The sequence below is a fragment of the Neophocaena asiaeorientalis genome, unplaced genomic scaffold, assembly GCF_003031525.2.
Source record: "Neophocaena asiaeorientalis asiaeorientalis breed wild unplaced genomic scaffold, Neophocaena_asiaeorientalis_V1.1 scaffold606, whole genome shotgun sequence".
Lineage (NCBI taxonomy): Eukaryota > Metazoa > Chordata > Mammalia > Artiodactyla > Phocoenidae > Neophocaena > Neophocaena asiaeorientalis.
The window spans coordinates 42,793-53,332 of NW_020173687.1; positions in this window are offsets into that span (position 1 = coordinate 42,793).

The window sequence follows — 10,540 nt, forward strand, 5'->3', positions numbered from 1 at the left end:
ACTCCTTGGAAGTGACCTTCCAGGAGGGGACCGACCGGTGAGGAAGAAATGAAAACACAGGGGATGGACAGCAACTGGCGGCGGCGGTGGCTACTGTGGCTTGGATGACACGGAAGGGACATTCCAGCGAAGATCTGCAGGACCGGAAGGATCCAGCTGTGCCAAGAGAGGGTCCAATGGCTGCAGGCCAGGGAGAGCTGAAGTGGGCAGGAGCCTCTACCATGCCCACCCCTGCGAGGGGTCCACACAGCCCCGACTTGCACACCCACCCTCACTGGCTTCACCGCCGCCTCCCACGCCGCATCCTGATCAGCCCTTCCTGTCATTCTGCGTCTCAGAAGCGGCCTGCCCCTGCATCCCGGCCCACTGGCAGATCCTCGGTGTTACTTCCCCGGCCACCCACCGACGCGGGGGGGCCTTCTGCCCCGATGCCACACATCCCTTGTGGGCCACCTGCCCGGCCTACCCAGTAAACTTTGTGAAATCTGCCCGAAACTCATATAGGTTTTCCAGCTGAGTCTTGAGCAGCAGGACCCTTTCTTTAGACAGTCCTATAAGGGAGCCCTTATACTTAACAGGTGCAAGCACTGCTGCCTGGGTCCCTCCTGCCCCCACATTCCTCCCCGGACTTGAGCTGCACTTAGGGGCATGGTTTTCACCACTTTCCATGTTCCAGGGAAGGCTTGCTTCTCTTGGTGGTCCACAGCCCCGAATCAGTGGCCCTGTGGTTGCCGCCAACCTAGTGACGGTCACACTGGCTCTCAGAGCCCTTCCTACCTGATTGCCTGTGATGGTCTGTGACTGTTTCAAATTACAGAGGCCCTGGAGCCATCCTTGACCCTCTCCCTGCTGTGAGGGGATATGCCCTCCATCCACCCCACCCTGCCTAGGCCTTGCTTCCCTCCTCTCTATGCGGCCAGGCTGTAACCTCGCATCTCACCACCCCTCCCTCTGCTCTGCGGAGTGGTCTTCCTAATATAAATAATAGACAACATGCCGTCAGTACTGGTCTTTGTAGAGCATCACGCTAAGCACGTTACAGAGATTATTTCCTTGGAGTAGATATTAGCATGCTCTCCAGGAAGAAGGGCAGCCCTGACCATGGGAGTGGGCCTGGGCTCACGGCGAGGTTGTCCTGCTGGACACAGACATCTGGCAGAAAAGCTGCACTGTGACAAAGGCCACATCTTAACTCTGTCCAGGTAGAAGCCAAAACCAGGTCTCTGTGCCACCAGCGTGCCCTCTCCCAGCCCACAGCAGCGAGGCCTGCCCCTGCCTCAGCACAGCTGAGCCTCCCTCTGCCCTGCCCCTCACAGGTGTCACTCATTTAGACACCCCTGCTTCCTGACAGCATCCAGCCCATGCAGAATTTGTCCGTCTGTAAAAGAGATGTCAGTGCCCTGCCAAGGCCACCAGACATACTGTAGTTGGATGAGCTGGGATTATTCCTCGTCCCGGGGAGTGGGGGTCACACCATGGGGAGCTGTGGGGTGTCTCTAACAGGTATTGGGAAAGCTCACTGAAAGATGTAGGCTTGGGTTGGGTGATTTGTGGGCCACTCATGGTTGATGTATCTGGAGGAGGGGTCCCCAGGCACAGGGGTGGTCATGCATAGGCCTGAGGCAGGAGCACACCCGAGGCTGGAGCCACATGCGGGGTTGTGTCATCATCTTCAAAGAACAGTACTAGGACTTCCCTTTGTTCAGGTAGCCCTTTTTTTTAAGGTGTTTTTTGTGTGTGTGTGGTAATATATAGATAACATAAAATTTACCATTTTAACCATTTTTAAGTGAACAGTTCAGTGGCATCAAGTACATTCTAATCGTTGTGCAACCATCACCACTGTCGATCTCCAGAATTTTTTCATAATTCCAAACTGAAACTCTGTACTAAGAAACTCTGAAGCTCTGACCAAGATGCAGTGACAGGAGTTGGACTTGCCCCCGTTCGTGAAACAACAAAGAAATGGACAAAATCCGTGATGCAACAGTTCTCGGGACACTAAACATTGTGCAAGAAAGCTCAGTGACTCCTGGGAGACGAAGAACCAATGGGCTGAGCCCTGCAATTGCCCCCATCTTACCACTGTGAGAATCTCCAGGCTGCAGTGCAGAGAAAGGGAACCCAAGCAGAGCCAGAAGGCCTCCCTGAGTCGAGGAGATAAAACTGAGAATTCAGGGAAGCCAAGGCAGCTAGAGGCCACAGCTGGTGAGGAGAAAGCGACATTGAGAAGGAACTTGGGGATCTGCAGGAGACCCCCCCGCACCAAAGTTTCAGCAGAGAACTAATCAGCACATGCATGTCAGTAAACACCCCAAGTCTGGGCGAAGAACCGGCCGGAAGGATTCGAGGTAACGCCCCACACCGTAACAAGGCAGGAAGTAGTGCGGGTTCCCACCAGCCAGACTGGAAAACCTCTTGGTTCACTGGACATTGGTTAGAGGATGGAGAAGGCTCTTGCCTCAGTAGTGAGGAATAATTAGCCCCAGACTGGTCACCGCACAGACCCCACCTAACAAATCAAAGAAAGATTTGGAAGAATGAAACTATTTGCTTCTAACTGTATCCCAAAACAAAGCTCAAGAATTTTTTTTTTTTTTTTTTTTTTTTTTTTGCGGTACGCGGGCCTCTCACTGTTGCGGCCTCTCCCGTTGCGGAGCACAGGCTCCGGACGCGCAGGCTCAGCGGCAATGGCTCACGGGCCCAGCCGCTCCGCGGCATGTGGGATCTTCCCGGACCAGGGCACGAACCCGTGTCCCCTGCATCGGCAGGCGGACTCTCAACCACTGCGCCACCAGGGAAGCCCAAGAATATTTTTAAGAACACAAAATATCCAACCCTCAACAAGGTAAAATTCAGTGTCTGGCACCCAATCTAAAATTGTCAGGTACACAAAGGGGGAAAATACAACTCATAATGAGGAGAAAAGTCAAGCAATTGAAACTGGCCCAGAGCTGACACGGATCTTAGTATCAGTAGACAAAGACACTAACACGGGTGCTGTAATGAATATCAAGTACTGAAAACAGTTAAGTAGAGACATAGAGGTTACAAAAAAAGACTCAAATATAACCTCTAGAAATGAAAATTATAATGTCTGAGTTGAAAACTATGCAGATATTATTAGCAGCAGATTGGACATTGCTGCAGGAAGGTTCGAAGAGGTAGCAATAGGAACTGTCCCAAATAAGACATGGAGAGAAAGAAGAATAAAAAGTTAACAGCCTCAGTGACAACTGTGGGACAACCTCAAGTGACCTAATATACATGTAATTAGTGTCCCAGAAAGAAGGAAAGACAGGTTGGGAGGGAAAAAACTATTTGAAAAAACAAAGGCTGAAAATTTTCCAAATTTGATGAAAACTACAAACCTCAGTGTACCTCCAGCTCAGAAACATGAAGGAAACTACACCAAGGTGTAACACAATTGACTTGCTCAACCAGTGATAAAGAGAAAAAACTTAAACACCCAGAGAAAAAAAGACACATTATGTACAAAGGAATAAAAATAAGGCTGACAGCAGATCTCCCGATGGAAACAATACAAGCAAGAAGACAGTGAAGTAACATATTTAAAATACTAAAAGGAAGAACAAAACCCTGCCACCCTAGAATTCTAGCTTTCAAAAACAAAGGGGAGGGGCTTCCCCAGTGGTGCAGTGGATAAGAATCCGCCCGCCAATGCAGGGGACACAGGTTTGGTCCCTGCTCTGGGAAGATCCCACATGCCACGGAGCAGCTAAGCCCGTGCGCCACAACTACTGAGCCCATATGCTGCAGCCACTGAAGCCCACACGCCTAGAGCCCATGCTCTGCAACAAGAGAAGCCACCACAAGTAGAAGCCTGCGCACCGCAAGGAAGAGTAGCCCCCACTCGCCACAACTAGAGAAAGCCCACGTGCAGCGACGAAGACCCAACGCAGCCAAAAATAAGTAAATTAAAAAACAAAACCAAAGGGGAGAAGAGTGTAGTGTAAGTGCCTGGCATGAAGCTTTGATTACCGAGGCATCCATGTCAGATGACATGGCTCGTGAATAAACATATCACCAGCTGTACGACACGACTACCAGCAAAACAATCAGGTAGGGAATTCCCCTCCCGCCTTGCATGGAGTTCCCATTTCAGAAAACCCTGGGAGACCTAGAAAACTGAGCACCTGAATGACCCTGCCTACACCCTAATTCCTGCCCTTATGCTCCAGGCTTGCCAGTAATGAGTGACCCCATGATCCTAGACACCCCACCCTCAGACCCTAATAAAGGCAAAGCCCCAGGCTCTCTTTCTCCCCCTCTGACCTTGCTGTGTGGCCCTGAGCTGTGCCATGTACCCTCCAGCACCTGTGAGTAATAAATCCTGTTCCTCAGAGTTCCCTCACGGTGTTTGCTAAAGTACATCCAGTGATCATAATAAGAACCACAAGAGCCAGTCCAGCCACAGCATTGCCCCAGTAGCAGGGTCGGGGGGATGTCTCCGGGGCTCACTGCAGGTAATACAGGCCCAGAAAGTGCCTCAGGCACTCCTAGCTGAGAGCATCGCCATCAACAAGCTGGGACTGACACAGCAAAGAGCAAATTACACAAGTAATACAGGCCCAGAAAGTGCCTCAGGCACTCCTAGCTGAGAGCATCGCCGTCAACAAGCTGGGACTGACACAGCAAAGAGCAAATTACATCCAAAGTGAGCAGAAGAAAAGAAATAATAAAAATTTGAGCAGAAATCAATGAAACAGAAAACAAGAAATCAATAGGGGAAATTAGTGAAACCAGCAGGTGGTTCTCTGAAAAGACTGATAAAATTGATAAACCTCTAGCCAGGCTAACCAAGAAAAATAGAAGATACAAATTATTAATTATCAGAAATGAAATAAGGGCCATCACTATGGATCCCATGAATATTAAAAGCAAATAAAAATATTGTGGGGACTTCCCTGGTGGCGCAGTGGTTAAGAATCCACCTGCCAGTGCAGGGGACACGGGTTCCAGCCCTGGTCCATGAAGATCCCACATGCTGTGGAGCAACTAAGCCTGTGCGCCACAACTACTGAACCCATGCGCTGCACCTACTGAAGCCCACACGCCAAGAGCCCTTGCTCCGCAACGAGAGAAACCGCTGCAATGAGAAGCCCGCACACCACAGTGAAGAGTAGCCCGCGCTCGCCACAACTAGAGAAAGCCTGCACACAGCAATGATGACCCAGTGCAGCCAAATAAATAATTAATATTTTTAAAAAAAGAATATTGTGAACAACTCTAGCTCACAAATATGATAATCTAAAAAATGAACCAGTTCCTTTTAAGACGCGATTTACCAAACTCATACAAGGATATATAGATCGTGTGAATAGTCCTACAATCTATTAAAGAAATCAATAATTAATGACCTTCCAAAACAGAAAGCACCAGGCACAGATGGGTTTACTGGTGAATTCTACCAAATACTTAAGGAAGAAATTATACCAGTTATCTGATCTCTTCCACAAAACAGAAGCTAGGGAACACTTCCTAACTCATTCTACGAGACCAGAATTTCCCTAATACCAAAACTAGACAGAGACATTACAAGAAAGGGAAAGTATTAGGTTGACCAAAAGTGTCATTTGTTTTTTTCTGTAAGATGCTCTAGCAGCACTTAGCTGTCTTTAACTTCATTCGAAGCAATTTTGTTAGATTGTCTGTGACAGCTGTCATATCAGCGTGCATTTAAAACAAGACATCAAAATTGGTGAATTTTTGTGTAACCATTTTAATATTGAAGATGGAAGGGAAAAAAGCAACATTTTCAGCATATTATGCTTTATTATTTCGAGAAAGGTAAAAATGCAACGAAACGCAAAAACAGATTTGTGCATTGTATGGAGAAGGTGCTGTGACTGATTGAACGTGTCAGAAGTGCTTTGCGAAGTTTCGTGCTGGAGATTTCTCACTGGACGATGCTCCACAGTCAGGTAGAGCAGTTGAAGTGGACAGGGATCAAATCGAGACATTGATTGAGAACAACCAATGTTATACCACTCGGGAGACAGCCGACGTACTCAAAACATCCAAGTCAAGCATTGAAAATCATTCGCACCAGCTTGGTTATGTTCATCGCTTTGATGTTTGGGTTCCACATAAGTTAAGTGAAAAAAAACCTTCTTGACCGTATTTCCACACGCAGTTCTCTACTTAAACGCAACAAAAACGTTCCATTTTAGAACAAATTGTGACGGGCGATGAAAAGTGGATACTGTACAGTAATGTGGAACAGAAGAAATCGTGGGGCAAGCAAAATGAACCACCACCAACCACACCAAAGGCTGGTCTTCATCCAAAGAATGTGATGTTGTTTATATGGTAGGATTAGAAGGGAGTCCTCTATTCTGAGCCCCTTCCAGAACACCAAACGATTAATTCCAACAAGTATTGCTCCCAATTAGGCCAAGTGAAAGCAGCACTCAACAGAAAGCGAAAAGCGTCCACAATTAGTCAACAGAAAATGCATAATATTCCATCAAGATAATGCAAGACCGCATGTTTCTTTGATGACCAGGCAAAACTGTTACAGCTTGGCTGGGAAGTTCTGATTCATCTGCCATATTCCCCAGAAATCGCACCTTTGGATTTCCATTTATTTAGGTCTTTACAAAATCTCTTAATGGAAAAATTTTCAATTCCCTGGAAGACTGTAAAAAGCACCTGGAACAGTTCTTTGCTCAAAAAGACAAAAAGTTTTGGGAAGATGGAATGATGAAGTTGCCTGGAAAATGGCAGAAGGTAGTGGAACGAAAGAGCGAATACATTATTCAATAAAGGTCTTTGTGAAAATGAAAACTTTGTCTTTTATTTTTACTTAAAAACTGAAGGCACTTTTTGGCCAACCCAATACAAACCAATATCTCTCATGAGCATAGACACAAAAATCCAATACGTACAAATTGAATCCAATAATATATAGAATGAATTACACACCACGACCAAGTGCAGTTTACTCCAGGGATACATTTAACATTTCAAAGTAATCCATCACATCAACAGGCTAAAGAAGAAAAATCTTATGATCATATCAATTTTGGATATGAAATTGGATTTTGTCAGATGCAGAAAAAGCATCTGACAAAATCTAATACCCATTCATTATAAAGACTCTCAGCAAACTAGAATTAGAGGGGAACTTTCTCAGCTTAGTAAAGAACATCTACAGAAAACCCACAACAAACATCATGCTGGATGAGAAAATAGATACTTTCCCAAAACATTGGGAATAAGGCAAGAATGTTCTCACCACTTCTCTTCAACATTGTACTAGAAGCTCTAGCTAATCCAATAAGACATGAAAAGGAGAGAAAAGGTGTGCAGATTTGGAAGGAAGAAATAACTGTCTTTGTTCACAGATGACAAGATTGTCTACATAGAATATACCCCCAAAATCTATTAAAATAAACAAACAAAAACCTCCTGAACTAATAAATGATTATAGCAAGGTTTCAGCATACAATGTTAGTATACAAAAATCTATCGCGTTCCTACTTACCAGCAATGGACAACTGGAATTTGAAATAAAAAACACATTTACATTAGCACCAAAACAAACAAACAACAACAACAAAAAAAACCTTAGGTATAAATCTAACCCAAAAAAGTACAAGATGGATAAGAGGAAAACTACAATACTCTGATTAAAGAAATCGAGGAAAACCTAAATAAATGAATAGCTATTCCACGTTCACAGATAGGAAGACCCAATGTTGTTAAAATGTCAGTTCATCCCACATTGATCTGTAGATTCAATGCAATCCAGTCAAAATCCCAGCAAACTATTTTGTGGATATCAACAAACTGATTTAAAGTTTATGTGGAAAGGCAAAAAAAAAAGAATATCTGACACAATATTGAAGGAGAAGAATAAAATTGGAGACTGACAGTACTCGACTTCAAGACAATTTAAAGTTACAGTAATGAAGACAGTGTGGTATTGATGAAAGAATAGACAAACAGATCAACAGAACAGAATAGAGGGCCCGTAAAAAGACCTGCACAAATATAGTCAACTGTTCTTTGACAAAGGAGCAAATCAATTCAATGGAGAAAGGATAGCGTTTTCAACGAATGATGCTAGAACAACTGGACATACAGATACACAAAAAAGGATCTAGACACAAACCTCACAATTATCACATAAAAGCTCTAGAAGATGATATAGAAGAAAACCTGGGTGACTTTTGGCTTGGCGATGATGTTTTACATACAACATCAAAGACAGTATTCATGAAAGAAACAATTGGTAAGGTTGATTTCTTTTTCTTTTTTTTTTTTTTGGTTGCACTGGATCTTAGTTGAGGCAGGCGGGCTCTTTAGTTGCGGCTCACCAGCTCCTTAGTTGTGGCATGCAAACTCTTAGTTGTGGCACGCATGTGGGATCTAGTTCCCGGACCAGGGATCGAACCCAGGCCCCCTGCATTGGGAGCGCAGAGTCTTAACCACTGTGCCACCAGGGAAGTCCCAGTAAGGTGGATTTCATTACAATTCAAAACTTCTGCTCTGTGAAAGACACTATTAAGAGAATGAAAGGATAAGCCAAGGACTGAGAGAGACTATTTGCAAAACACATAACTTATAAAGGACTTGTATCCAAAATATATAGAGAACTCTTAAAACTCAACAACAGAAGCCAAATGATCCAATTTAAAAATGGGCCAAAGACCTGAATAGATGCCTCAGCAAAAGAGACATACAGAGGACAGATAAGCATATAAAAGGATGTTCAACATCCTACGTCATCAGGGAAATGCAAATTAAAACAACGAGATACACTACACACCTGTTACAACGGCTAAAACCCAAAACACTGACAACACCAGACGCTGGTAAGAATATGGAGTAACGGGAACTCTCATTCATTGCTTGTAGGAATGCAAACTAGTGCAGCCACTTTGGAAAACATTTTGGCGGTTTCTTACAAAGCTAAACAGTCTCATTAGATACAGCAGTCTCCCTGGTATTTACCCAAAGGAGTCGACAACTTACGTACACACAAAGACCTGCACACGAATGTTTACAGCAGCTTTATTCATAATTGCCAATTTTTGTGCACAATTGTGGTCCATCCCAACTATGGGATGTTATTATTCAGCACTAAAAAGAAATGAGCTGTCAAGCCATGAAAAGACAGGGAGGAACCTTACGCCATTTCTAAACAAATGAAAGAAACCAGTCTCAAAAGGCTACAGACTGTGTGATTACGTACATACTGTACGATATGACATTTTGGAAAGGGCGAAACTGTAGAAATAGTAGAAAGATTAGTGGTTGCCAGGGATGGGGTTGGGGGAAGCGGGGATACATAAACAAAGCACGTAGGGCTTTTAGGGCGGTGAACCTATTCTGTGTGATACTGTAATGGTGGCTATATGACATACGCATTGTCAAAACTCACAGAATGTACAACCCCAAGAGTGAACCCTAACGTAACTGACGGTCTTTAATAGTGTATCAATATTGGTACATCAGCTGTAACAAGGTACCACATTAATGCAAGATGTTAATCATAGGGGAAACCGTGTGCAGGGGAGAGAGGGTATACGGGAAGTCTCTGTACTATCCCCTATTTTCTGTAAACATAAAACTACTCGCAAAAATGAAGTATATTAATTTTTTTTTAAAGGAGATGAAAATTTTTTCAGACATACAAAAGCTAGAAGCAGCAGCAGACCCACACAACATGTGTCAACAACAAATCAGCCCTTGCCATGGGCACTTGCCAGCTACCTCTACAAAGATTAAATCATGTGCTGCTCCTGCAGCGGCAGCTGCTGACTTTCAACACCCCTTGAAAGGAGTTCAGGGTGGAGAGCAGAAATGAGGGACTCTGTGCTCTGGGAAAAAGTGGCAGAACAGGTCTTCAGATAGTTAGATATTTTCAGGAGCCAATTTTATGAGCCCACTTCTTGCATCTCCTCGTATCTAGAAAAGCACTAAAATCCTTCATGGTGACGTCTGCTCCTTGTGACTAGCAGAAACCTTCTGCAAAAAAAAATGCGTTTGACTGCATGTACTTCCCCTTCACCAAAATCACATCTATACTGACCTTCCCCCCAACCTCTTTGGAGCGGTTTCTCAGAGATATCTGGGATACTGTCTCCCGGGCTGCAGTCCTCATTTTGCCCCAAATAAAACTTAACTCGCAACTCTCACGTTGTGCATTTTTTTAAGTTGACACATGAAATGATAAAGTGAGTTTTTCATGCAGAAAGCAAACAATAACAGATGGAAATACAGATCTACACAAAAGAATGAAGAGCCCTGGAAGTGCTAACTGTGCGGGTAAATATATAAGATTATTTTTTAGCGTGCCTCGGTCCTGGACAAGGACGTCGCTTCTCACTTCACCTACTTCAGTGCTGTTTTTACTATGGACAAGAATTGCCTTTGCAATTACAGTAACTAAAACATGCCTCCCCCACCCCACCCCACCCCCAGTCCCGCTTCCGACGTCTCCTCCAACGGAGGGGGAAGGGCTCACGTCCACTCTCCGCATCTGGGGCCTCGGAGTGAGATTACTGCC